Raw genomic sequence first — 13,967 nt, forward strand, 5'->3', positions numbered from 1 at the left:
CCTGTGTGTTAGAGGCATTTTTTGTACAAAGCGACAAGAAACTGCACGCTAAGGGGCCACTAATGTACTCAGGCTGATACTGTAATGTGTATGCGGCCCGTTTTATGAAATGCGATCATAATCTGAACGCTAAGGGCCCGCTAATGTCCATAGGCCTACTGTAATGTGTATGCGTCCAGTTTCATGAAATGCGATCAGAATCTGCACGCTAAGGGGCAGCTAATGTCATCATGCTGAATACATGCGATTAGAATCTGCACGCTAAGGGCCCACTAATGTCCATAGGCCTACTGTAATGTGTATGCGTCCAGTTTCATGAAATGCGATCAGAATCTGCACGCTAAGGGGCAGCTAATGTCATCATGCTGAATACATGCGATTAGAATCTGCACGCTAAGGCCCCGCTAATGTCCATAGGCCTACTGTAATGTGTATGCATCCAGTTTCATGAAATGCAATCAGAATCTGCACGCTAAGGGGCAGCTAATGTCATCATGCTGAATACATGCGATCAGAATCTGCACGCTAAGGGCCCGCTAATGTCCATAGGCCTACTGTAATGTGTATGCGTCCAGTTTCATGAAATGCAATCAGAATCTGCACGCTAAGGGGCAGCTAATGTCATCAGGCTGAATACATGCGATCAGAATCTGCACGCTAAGGGCCCGCTAATGTCCATAGGCCTACTGTAATGTGTATGCGTCCAGTTTCATGAAATGCGATCAGAATCTGCACGCTAAGGGGCAGCTAATGTCATCATGCTGAATACATGCGATTAGAATCTGCACGCTAAGGGCCCACTAATGTCCATAGACCTACTGTAATGTGTATGCGTCCAGTTTCATGAAATGCGATCAGAATCTGCACGCTAAGGGGCAGCTAATGTCATCATGCTGAATACATGCGATTAGAATCTGCACGCTAAGGCCCCGCTAATGTCCATAGGCCTACTGTAATGTGTATGCATCCAGTTTCATGAAATGCAATCAGAATCTGCACGCTAAGGGGCAGCTAATGTCATCATGCTGAATACATGCGATCAGAATCTGCACGCTAAGGGCCCGCTAATGTCCATAGGCCTACTGTAATGTGTATGCGTCCAGTTTCATGAAATGCAATCAGAATCTGCACGCTAAGGGGCAGCTAATGTCATCAGGCTGAATACATGCGATCAGAATCTGCACGCTAAGGGCCCGCTAATGTCCATATGCTTACTGTCATGTGTATGCGGCATGTTTCATAGTTTGCAATGGGTTTCTTCACGCTAAGAGGCTGCTACTGGCCTGATGCTGATACAGTATTGGGGAGTGTGTTCAGCCATGTCCTTTTAAATGCGCGGGGGACCTATCATCGTGTTTGCAATAAGAATCGCACGGCCCGGCATTTTTATAGCAATGATGGACATTCAGGCAAAAGCTCTGGTCACAGCACAATAATACAATGTGAAGATAGGTTTGCACAATAAAGGCAGACTCCATTTTAGGGTTACCTATTTTTATAGGAAGGCAGGCTAATGTGGCAAACCCAGCTTGCTGGCTACATCCAGATGCCGGCCGTGCAAGCATTGTGGGCATTTACACAATGTTTAAGCCGCAACCCGGAGGCCGGACGCATACTGGAAGAGCAAACAAGCCACTAAGAGCGTCTTCCATTTTCCAAAGAATAAGCATGTAAAACAGAGAAGTGAAACAATCAAGGCCAAGGGAGAAAAATCACCCCTCCCCCAATAACCCTCCCACAACCCTACCTTCTGCACTGGTTGCAGCCTACCTAGATGATAGTAAACATACACAATATGTGTGGAAGGGAGCCCCCTCGTCACTCCACTGTGTGAGCCGCGGAGGATGATTGCCCCATCGGTGGAATGCGTCAGACCTGCAAGTACTTTGGGCATGTGACTTCCCTCATATCTCTGGACAATGAAATCACTAAGGGGCAACACGGAGTTGCAAAATCTCTCACCCTTCCCTCTGCACCCCGAGACAGACTCGCCAGAGCTAATAGGTTCCTTAGATGTTGTAACCAGGACAGGAGCCCTGGAAATGCCACTGTACCCCACTGTGCTAGGACAACCGGCCTGTCCGCCAGTAACGCTGGGACTATTTGCCTACCCCTGAGGGATGTTAGTGGGAAGGCCTTTGGATGTAAGAGGCCATGGAGAGTGCACTCCGGTGCGCCGGGCATTGCAATGCCGCACACTGTATCTATGTTATCTAAGGACTCACCCCAATATCTCTACAATTTTGGACAATGCCAGAGTAAGTGCACGAGGGTACCAGTCATCCAGCATCCCCGACAGCAGTGATCTGGCTTGCTTTTATCCCAGACATGTAGTTGCACAGGTGTGAAACGCCAATGAGAGCAAACCTTGAAGGGGGTTCCAGCCCCCGCTACAATGTGCGCAGTGTGGTGTGCGCAATACAGGATACGTTCCCATTCCTAGGCTGAAATTGGCCTCACCAGCTACTATTGCCACAAAACCTGCACTTTTGTGCACTGACCACTCAGACTGGTGAAAAGCATTTTGTACAGCTCAGATATGAGGGAATTTTTTTCCTCCTTACGCGCTAACCACTTCGCATATGACGTAACCAACGTCGAGTCCCGTGACCCAGTGTGTTATTTGGCATTATGAATACACAACTGCAGCGGGAAATTCTTAATCTTGTATGGGCCACAGATATGGCACAAGCCCTTCTAGATCAAAGATAGACCCTATGCTCTTGCAGACCTGTTTTTGCCAACGATGGAATATCACTGATTCCTGACCCGGGGGCTAGTCCGGGTTATCCATGCTGTAGTTCGTCGGTGAGGGGAAAGAGGCCCACCCCTTCCATACTGCCACCCTGTCCAAGACCTTGTGGGTGGGCGCCCTAACCAGCAATGAGTACAAGCCCCAGGGCCAGTGCTTATGGGCTAGCCACAGTTAGATCCAGATGTTTTTGCCAGCCACAGACTGAAATTACATTGCTTCTCCCATAGCAGCCTATTCCATTCAACTATATATCAAAGGCATGTGGCTTGTTAGTAGCCACCAATGAGGGGCAATCCCAGGCAACCTTGAATTTTCTGCCGTGTAAGCTGCACAAGTGAGAGGCAAGTCCGCTTGCCCTCCCTGACAGACTTATTAATGATGGCTTGCAATTGTGTGAGTGCACAGGGGTGGGACACCATGTGTCCAAATTGACATACATAGGAAATGCGTGGAAGACTCTACATTTTCCCTCCCGCTATGCATCAAAACCATGTGAGGCCAATTTTTGAGCAGGGGTCCAGCGCCTTATCCGTCTCATCCAACAGTGTTGAATATTTGAGCTTCGCTGTACAGGCAAGTGTTGGAGCACGTTGTAGGCCCAGGTACTGTGTATCCCCCTGCACCCAACAGAATGGGAATTGTTGTTCCATAGCCAACACTTCCTCATGGGTATACACAGACTACCTTTTATTTTCCAAGACAGTTGACACCCAAAATGGCCTGTGACATTACTCATCCCCACATCTTTTGGTAATTTCACAGACATTCATTCCAAAAAGAGATGTGAATTGTAAGGGTACTACTCCCCTGGGGTGGTCTGTAGGTGAAGAGTATGTGTGCAGATCAATCCGACAATAAGGGTGGGCATGATGTGCCCTACTCACACGTGAGGCTCCCTAGTCGCTGTGGGGGAGTGGGAGTGCAGCTCCGCCTCAGCCAAATAGCCATGTCTTGTTGTTCCGCATGTAAGCATGCTGGGTGTGAGATTGTTGGAAGCTGACTTACATCTCGTCCATGGCTTTGCTGGCGGCGTAGGCGGCAGCTCTTCCTCTGCCTTGTGATTTTACGATTCCGGTTGAGTCTGCAAGGGCAAAGGTTGTCAGAGCAGCAGTTCCTCTTGGGGATGTTGAAGTTGACTCTCTCGTGGATGTCTTTGTGGCTGATGATGTGTAGTGAATTGTATGTGTGTGTGAGTAGTTAGCGGCTTACTTTCTCCTTGTTGGTGCTACATTGGATGTTCTGTATGTGCTGCCTCTTGTATTTGGGATGTGGGTTTCTGAAGACAGGTGTGTCTGCAGCTTTCAGGCTGTGTTAGAACTTGTGTAGTGGCGTTTAGTATCTCCCTGCGTATAGTTAGTTGCAGCAGTCCAGTCTGCTGGGGATGAGTGCGTTATTGACAATTTTAATGCATCCTGGGGTTATCCATTGTGATGGATTTGGTTAGATCTGTGGACAGCTGTAGCATGCAATGGAGTAGATCTGGCTAGGCAGGATGATGGTGGATTTGGTATGATGCCAAACTTGCGTGCATGGTCTGTCAGTGAGGGCGGGCTCACAAGAGCAGACAACCACCAGAGGTTGTCCCATGTGGATGTGGATGGAGCGGAGATGAGGAGGTCAATCTTCTCACAGTTGATCTTTATGCAGAGGTGTGTCATCCAATCTGCTAGTTCCGACGTTCATTCCTGGGAGCTGGCTTTTGTGTCTTCTGCGTTATTCATGAGGGGGAGGATGAGCTGTGTGTTGTCTGTGTGGGATGATATACTTACCCCGTGCTGTCTAGCAATGGCAGTGAGTGGTGACATGTGCATATAGCAAAACGTGTGTCTTAGTGATGCTCCATGTGGTACTCAAGCAAGCAATCAATCAATCAAATAATTTTTCAAGCGCACTACATACCTGCAAGGTTTTCAAGGCGCTGAGGGTGGGTAGAGGTGGGGGTGCTGTTGCTACTGGTCGAACAGCCAGGTCTTGAGTCATCACCTGAAGGTCTTCGTTTTGTCGTAGGTTGAGTGGGAGGGTCTTCCAGGTCTTGGCGGCACGGTGTGAGAAGGATCTGCCTCCGGCTGTGGTTCTACGGGTGCGTGGGACGGTAGCCAGGGAGAGGTCTGCGGAGCGGAGTTTCCTGTTGGGTACGTAGAAGGAGAGTCGACTGTTGAGATAGTCCGGTCCGGTCTTGTGGAGTGCCTTGTGTGCGTGGATCCTGAGTTTGAAGGAGATTCTTTTATCGGAGGGGAGCCAGTGCAGGTTCCTCAGGTGGGGGGTGATGTGTTTGCTGCGCAGGACATCGAGGATCAGGCGTGCAGAGGCATTCTGGGTTCTTTGCAGTCTGTTGATGAGCTTGGTGGTGGCTCCGGCGTGGAGTGCGTTTCCGTAGTCTAGTCTGCTGCTGACGAGGGCCTGGGTGACTGTTTTCCTTGTGTCTGTCGGGAGCCATCTGTAGATATTGTTGAGCATACAGAGGGTGTTGATGCAGGTGAAGGAGACTCCGCATTTGTTGCCTGTGGTTTAGGAGATAGGGGTGGGTGAGGGGTCTTTGGCTTATTGCAGGGAAGGCGGAGTGGATCCAGATGAGGGCTGTTCCTCGTATCCCCTTGTGGTGGTGTCTGGCATCTAGGGTGTGGTGTGTGAGAGGGTGTTTGTGGCTGCATAGAGGTGTAGTAGGATGTGTTGTCCACAATGTGACACAGGTCAAGTGGCATGCATATTTAAGCATTGTCAGCATGGTGTACATTCTTGGTGCTGTGCTTGATACCCAAACAAGACTGGGAGTGGTACATGATGGAGTTCTCTTCAATGTAGCCACTCAGCTGGGTGTTTATGTGTCTCTCAGTGACTTTGTCCACCACGGGTTGCAGGGAGATGGTTAGATAGTTCATCTTGTCTGTTGGGTCATACTGACAATGAGCCGATTTGTTCAACGTAGAGCCCGGTCTTGACGGTCTTCCTGAAGGTGTCCAGAGATGGTGTGCATGTGAGCTCTGCTGGGGGCTCATTCAATGTCTTGGATGCATGCAGAGATATATTTTCAGAATTGTCACCATTTCACACCCACTTTTCATATTTTCCCCCAATTTAGGACCCATATTTCCAATTTGAGCCCCATTCAACACCCACTTCTCAGATTTGAGCAACATTCCACACCCAATTTTCAGATTTGTCCAGAACATTTGACACCGAAATAACCATGAAATTCATTATTTGACACTTACAAACCAATGCATTTCAATTTTTAATAATAAGTACACCCTGTGAATCATGATTTACATGCTATTTGACACAACCATTGATGAATTTTGTGCCAGATTTTACTCCTTGTAAAGTCAAGTTGTGCACGATTGACACACTATTAAATCTCTGTGATGATGAAACATACACACCAGGATTTTATTTTTGGACTCTTACTTGCAATTATTGTACAATGGTAACATTTCATAGTGATATACTGATACAGGAAAGTAACTTGCAGACAGGGTATGTGTGTTGAGTTTGTTTATTGTCACAAACAGTTCTTGAGGTAATTTTACATATACATGTCTTTGTTTTTGACAGTCACAATGTGATGTGCTCAAGTGAAGTAATTGTTTATTATCCTGTCCCTTCGGGCAATTCCAGCAGCATTGGCAGTGGTGTGTGGGCCACCTCGTTGATCTTCGCCATCATCCTGGTCATCGCCCGGTGCTGCAGGCACTTGGATCCAGGGGGCATTTGTGCGGACACAAATGTTGTGCAATACACAACATGCTAGTATGATTTTGTTGACCAATTCTGGGCTGTACAGCAGTTTGCCACCTGTAATGTCTAGGCAACGGAAACGTGACTTGAGCACGCCAAATGTACGCTCCACGATACCACGTGTGCGTCGATGTGCAGCATTGTACTGCCTTTGTGCCTGGGTGGTGACGTTTCGTATTGGTGTCATCATCCACGGGCAGAGAGCATATCCTTGATCACCTATGAGATGTAAAAGGGAGGTGTGTACATGATTCATTAGGTATACTATGTTGGCAGTGTTGACATTTTTCTATTGTGATTTTTGCTATTTTTCGACTTAGGTTAGACATGTGTTGCTTCTGGCTATTTAGCGGCATCAATGCTGAGTACATTGTCTCAGTGTTGATCCTCCAACCATCCTTTTTGCTGGTGTTTGCTGCATGGTTGCATAAGTGTCACTACAAGTGTACAAAATGGGAATGATACCTGCACAAAAACCACAGACACCAACAGGCAGCTTGGCTCTCCTAACATCTAGCCATGGCACTGATCCACACTCGTTGCAGTCACCGCCATGTGAATGTTCAAATGACATAGGCCACACATGGCACAGCTAACATTCAGACATGCATCTCATGCTGATGGCAGACCTGTGACACCACACAGGCCATGCAATTGTATGTCCAGAGCTAAAACGATTGAACAGACCACAGCCACCTCACCTGCAGGGCCCACTGGGGACAGTGAAGGTTGGCATACACCATCAACAATAACTTGTGACACAACGTAAACTTACTGGCCTGCGTCATCTGTCACTAGCAGAGCATAAGACTCACATGACACAACTTCTCACAATCATGTTCACTATGTGGTTTATTCGACAGAATCAAACTGTCCACACACTTCACCACGCTAATACGCATGGCATGGCTCACCTTTGCACACTTCTTGGCATTTGTAATAGATTAGCATTTGACAGATCAATTACAACACACAAGTAGTGACCGAATATACATCCACTTACTCATCGGGCAACCACATGACACACCTTATAATAGGGTTGAGAATGAGAAATATGTGTGGCATAGTGAGAGAGGAGATGCTACTAGACACCATCAACAGCAGCACCAACAACACTGCAGTCAACACCAATGGCGCTGTATGGTGGTTTCATGACACATTTTCCGGCATATGCATGCACATTTGCCACACTATGCACTTCCTACAATCAAAGTACATTGTTACAACCTTGGTCACGACAAACCTCAGAATTGACACACTGATTGTACATGTGTGAGTACTTGTGAAACCGGCAACAAGAACTACAACATGATCATCTTCATCAACAATGCGACCACACACCGGACTGGGATACCAGTCCGGATGACTCGAATTAGGTAAATAGATGGCCAGGTACTGGGGGTTACTCTACACCATGGGTACTCACATACTTTCTCTCTGGTCCCAAATTTGCTGTGTGGTTTGTGTCAGTGTGCCACACGGGTGGGAGGGTGGTCAGTGGGGAAGGGGGCAGGGCTAGTGATTAAGGGAACTGACCATGTGGTTGGACACAGGCCCCTGGTGCGGACACCCTCGTTCACTGAGCCACCAGACCTGGCATACACACATATCTCTCTCTCTCTCTCTCTCTGCCTCCCTCTCTCTGTCTCCCTCCCTCTCTCTGTCTCCCTCCCTCACTCTGTCTCTCCCTCCCTTGCTCTACATCTCCCTCCCTCTGTCTCCCTCCCTCGGTCGCCCTCCCTCGGTCTCCCTCCCTCTGTCGCACTCATCCCTCTGTCTCCCTCCCTCTGTCTCTTTGCCTCTCTCTCCCCTGTCACCCTCTGTCACCTCCCCCCCTGGCAGCCTGGGCTGGGACAGCTTCCTGGGCACACACACAGCCACACCCCAGTACTTCACAGGTCTTTCATGGACCATTTACTTGTTAACGAATTTTTGTTATATTCCACCTCTTGGTGCACATGCATCTCCACTCTGACTATAGCTGGACTCGCACAGTCCCCACGGTGCAGAGTCTCTCGGAGTCCACGCTGGTGCGGCAGTGTTTGGTGGCACTCTTATGAAATCTGCAGACATGGCACACAGGTACAATGTCTGCAAGGTCCACGGCCCAACAAGAAAGGCTTGCCAGGCCGCAAGCAGCACGTGGGCCATACTATCAGTAGCCGTGCTCTACACAGTGGAGCCTGTATACCTCATCCTCGTACACAATACATAAACATGTGCCCATGCATTTTGTGCACCCCCCCAATCAGTACCTAGGCAATGTATTTACATCCTCCCTCTAGATGGGTCAACATGATTGTGTTTTTTGTGTATGTGGTGTGTTCGGTTGGTACTTACCGACAAGCAATGCATTTCCATATGTGCCATCCTGGAAGAGCTGGTTTATGATGCATTGTCGGAAGATGAATGCCTCATGCACACTCCCTGGAAATTTGGCAACGACATTTGTGAACAGTCCGCGGTGGTCCCCTATTGACTGCACATTCATTGAATGGGTGTGCTTGTTGCGGTAGATGTGTTCGCTGTCCGCAGGGGGCACAAATGGTACATGTGTGCAGTCAATTGCATCGATCACCTGTGGTATGCCAGCAATGGCATGGAATCCTTGCTTGATGGCAATCTGCTCCTGCACAGTGTTGGGGAAGTGTAGGTGCTGAGGAATCAGGCTGAGTATGCCATCCAAGACAGTGGGGAGGAAGGTTGAGAAGGATGCCTGTGATACTCCACCGACTCTGGCTGTTGTTGGTTGGAATGTCCCAGAGGCCAAGAAGTGCAGCACAGCGAGCAGTTTTGTCTGCGGAGGGATATTGGTTGCCCGCTGTGTTGGTGGCGTCAGCCTGTGGGCAATGAGGGTCAGGATGTGCTGGATGGATGTCCTTTGGAGCCTGTAGTGGGCTATGAGTTCCTCTGGCCTTAAGTCTGTGAGGTAGACATGTCTGCGCAGTGACCGCTGTCTTCTTCGTCGCTGCATGGGTGGTGGTGGTCCTGGTGGTGGTGGCATTGGCGGTGGTTGTTGTTGTTGCTGCATTGGTGGGACTCCAAGCTGCATGATGACTATCTCCATGGCTTCTGTGTCTGTTCTGGGAAGGCTCGGGCCAACTCTCCCTTATATACTCCCACTTATCTCCAGTTTAAGTCAGGTTTTTATCAGGTGTTAAAAACTGGAGTTAGTGGGAGTTAGCGTGCGTTTTTTTGTAGCTAAGCGGTTTGGCGATAACCTTGTTAATAGTGAGCAGCTGTGTTAGCGACTTTTTTCGTGGGATTTCAGTCAGGAACGCCTACTTTGCATGTCATTAGCGATAATTATCGCTGGCTTGAAAGGTGATAAAATTCCGGTCGCCATCGCCGGAAAAGTAACGCTAACAGGGGTTAGCGTCGCCTTGTTGATAGGGCGATAAAATTATCGCCGCTTTATCGCCGGAAACTGGCGCTAAGGCGGCGATAATTGTTTATCGCTGCCTTGTTGATATGCCCCCAAGACCTTCGAGGGTATCTTATGTTCCACTAAAAACCTGAACCACCAAACCAAAGCCCTCATCTCTCTGGTACACTGTAGATCTTAAAATAACATAAACATTCTAAATGAAATCACGAAAAGAAATGGAGAAAATTGAAACTCCCAGATGATGTCACCCTACACAAGCACTCTGCATTAATCTCCAATCCCTGATAAGCACGTCTAGAGCTCCTTACTACAAGCAGACCGTCAGTGAGGCAACAACAGAAGCAAAGCCCTCTTCAAGGCTGTCAAGCACTGCACCACCCCCTCTCCAAAATGCAAAGCCATCAACCTCTTATTTACTGCAAAGACTATCAAAATCAGATCCATTATCATTACCACCTCCATGCCCTCTCACTTCCAACCACCTCTGATTGCCTCAGGACCAAATGGACCTCCTTCAATCCTGTCTCACAAATGAATCTTTCCAATATCTTGAACTCTCAAAAAGCAGTCTCCTATGAAGATGACACCATTCCTTCTTCCATCATCAAATTGTTCTAGGGAGAAGCCCTCACACCCACCCTTTCTTCACATTGTCAATGCCCACATAGCTAAGGAAAATGTTTAGACCCTCATAGGACAGGTCAGATTCTTCCTCTGCTAAAAAATCATCCCTGGACCCAGTCAACCTCACCAGCTTCCGACCTATTGTCCTCTTTCCTTTAATAGAGAAAATCAGGGCTTTATCAGCGGTAGGTATATAAAAGAACTCACGCATGAACTCATTACTGCAATCGATATTGCAACACACCACAAAATCCCTCTATCGATTTTAACTCTGGACGCCGCTAAAGCTTTCAATAGGGTGAGCTGGCCCTTCTTAAATGCAACTTTAGCTAAATTTAATTTGGGAGACACCATTCAGAGCGCAATCAAACAGATATACAAAAGCCCTTCAGCAAAGGTTTTAGTGAACGGAATGTTAACGGAAAATATAATGATAAAAAGAGGAACAAGGCAGGGATGCCCTTTATCCCCTCTACTGTTTGACTTGCACATAGAGCCATTAGCAGAATTAATAAGAAAAGAGAAGGGAATAATACCGTTCAATCATCAGGGATGGGAGAAGAAGGTTGCCCTCTTTGCGGACGACCTGATGGTATTTACGAGCAATCTAGAGGTCTCTCTCCCAAACATAGAAGACATTTTGGAAATATATGGAATGTTATCAGGGTACCTACCAAATCAAGCAAAAGATAAAATAAAATACCTGGGCATAGACCTTATGAGAAGTTGGCCTGGTATAGGCTGGTCACTAGTTAAAGTGGCCACTTTGCACCAGTCCAATTCGACTCTTATGGTAGATAGGTTTAAGACAACCTTTTAAAGAAAGCTATCCTAGTGATAGCTGTGGAGAGCAGCATTCAGGCTAAGTCTTTAGAGGAATATAAAACAGCTTGTTTTACCTTATAATCTCTTGAATCACTAAATGAAAGGACACCACACAGGTATATATATAAAATATATATGTATTTATTACTAGACACACTCTACTAATCTCTTTATGAGATTAGAAGTCAAGGACATATGCACAAATCAACATTTCACAACAAATTAAGCACTCATATGGCTGGGGCCCTAGGGGCGTACCAGACCATATACTAAAAAAGAGGTATAAGAAGAATGACTTGAGAAGGGAGAAGGCCTAAGGTCTTCAGAAGCGCTGGGGCCTCACTAATCCACCCAAGGCAGGTAAGTAAAGGACCCACGGGAGACGCATGCAGTGTGAGAACACAGCCGCGGATCCCAATAGACTTCAATGGAGCAAGTCGTGGTAGGAATTTTAAAGTTTTAGGATACTTTGGGAGAGTCTACAAGCAAGTCACTTACAGGGTAAGTAGTTCTAGAGCCAACACACACAGGAGCACCGGAGTACTCGAATTACCTCACCCAGGGAAGCCGGGTGCATAGTTGTCTTTTGGCGTCGGGTCACGGCGTCGTTTTCAATGGGAGCCAAAGAAGACTTGTTGCTTGTGAAGACAGCAGAAGTGTCCGGTGGAATCCAAGGCTGGATTCTGAAGAAAGAATACCTGAAAGCAGAGGAGACAGTGTTCAAAGTCACTTGCCAGTGAACCGGGACCAGGAAGCTGGAAGCCCACAGTAGTCGGTGTCAACCGTCAGGCTTTGTGCACCATTTCCTTGCTCAAGAACCCTCCCGAAACTACCATTCCCAGAATGCATTGCGATGGTTATCGCATTGCATGCTTTCCCATGCTGCACTGATTTAGGTCAGCTGACCTTCTCAGCATATAGGCAGCCGGCACACCTTTCACAGGTGCTTGGCTTTCCTCTACGTCAGGACCACGCCCTTGTTTCCTCCGTTCCGAAGTGGAATTCCGACCAGTGATCCGTGCTGAAACACTGCCTTGGCTGTCTTTTCTTCACCGTTGGATATTATCTGCAGAAATCCTTCGTGAGTGCGAGGACGCGTTGAAGACGCCTCTTGTGCAACCTTCCTCCTTCTTCCTTTGTGGTAAATCCCACACGCAACTCTGTTTGAAGCCGGCACGAGGACGCGCTCTCAACGTTTCCTCTCCTTGTACCGCTATCGGACCTCCGTGCTTAGCCGCGGTATTATTTCTCGTTCACCCCCAACGCACGAGGTAGTGCGGTCAGACCTCCTCCCCTTTACAATGTGGTGAATAAGGTGCCTTATTTTTGTGCTGTGCATCTACTTTCAGAGTGCGCAAGATTGCACCATTAATCATCCCTGTAACAAGAATTCTTGTACGTGTGTGATACGCGTTTCTTATTTAAACACTGCCACATTTTTTTTGTCATTAGTTTTTTAAACCTTGAGACTTAACAGCGCTATGTAAGACGCTGAATACTCGATGGTAGTGGGACGTGATGATGTTGTGAAGCATTCGATTAAACCTTGCAAACAAAGACCATTCAGACAACACCCCCCTCTAGTGGATACTGGAGGAATACACTCCTTTTTGAATCACAAGTCTTCACAAGTCTTCTCAATGTTTGCCTTCTTGGGACTGAAACGAAACAAGTCACAGGAGTAATAAGGCGTTTTCCGTTCGTGCAAGAGACCTGATTCTGGCTTCAAGCTATTCATTTGCAGTGAGTATGGGCAAGCATAGAATGTGAATTAATTCCATCAGTTACCTAATTAAGTTGTGAAGGTGTTTTCACTATTATAACCCCTCTTCTTCTCTCTTCTCTGTTTTCTGCAGTATTTCTCGACCTTTATTCTCATTGAAGGAAGTCTGGTGGTCCTCTCTGGTCTCTTCACTCCCTGGGGGCATTGGTTTGCCTTTGGCGTGCCTACTTAGCCATAGGTAACAAGACCTTCCTTGAGTGAATAGGCATTATCTTCGCTCCCGTGGATTTTGGTGACTGGAATTCCCGACTGTCGGGTGATTTCAGGTGCTCACAGGTGTCTTGACTCTTCAGCCATGAGGTCCAGGAGGCGTCGACGACAACCAGGAGCTGGATTCTGAGTGTCCCACAAAGTCTGCAGCTTACTGAGGTGTCAGCAACTGGATTGGAGCCAACAAGCCTTGGCAACAGCAAGTCTTGTGGAAAATGAAGAAAGTCAGCGGTGCAGACCAGCAAGGTCTGAGGGACTCACCCAGCGAGGATAAGTCAGGGCAGGCCTGGAGCAACCAGGGGAGCCCTTTGGTTTTGTAGAAAAGTCTTCAGGGGACCCACAAGCCAACCGGCAAGGGATCGCAAAGACGCCTCGGGAGGATTCACTCACCAGGAGCCCACGGTCACTCGGGATGCGGTAGGCCTCTGATTTTCAAAGGAAATGCTGCTTGAGGCTTGGGCCACATGTGGTCCAAAGCACAAGTTCGTAGAATGTCGTGAAGGGGTTGCACTCGACAATAGTGCATGGTACCCGGGTATTGCTGTTCCTCGTCACTCGTGGGGTCCCCTCGCCTCAGCTTTGCTGGGGACTCACAATGGCCGTCGAGAAGTCAGGAAATCCACTTCCAGGGCTGCAGGGACTTCGGA

This window comes from Triturus cristatus, chromosome 1_1, assembly GCF_964204655.1.
Source record: "Triturus cristatus chromosome 1_1, aTriCri1.1, whole genome shotgun sequence".
NCBI classification, from domain to species: domain Eukaryota; kingdom Metazoa; phylum Chordata; class Amphibia; order Caudata; family Salamandridae; genus Triturus; species Triturus cristatus.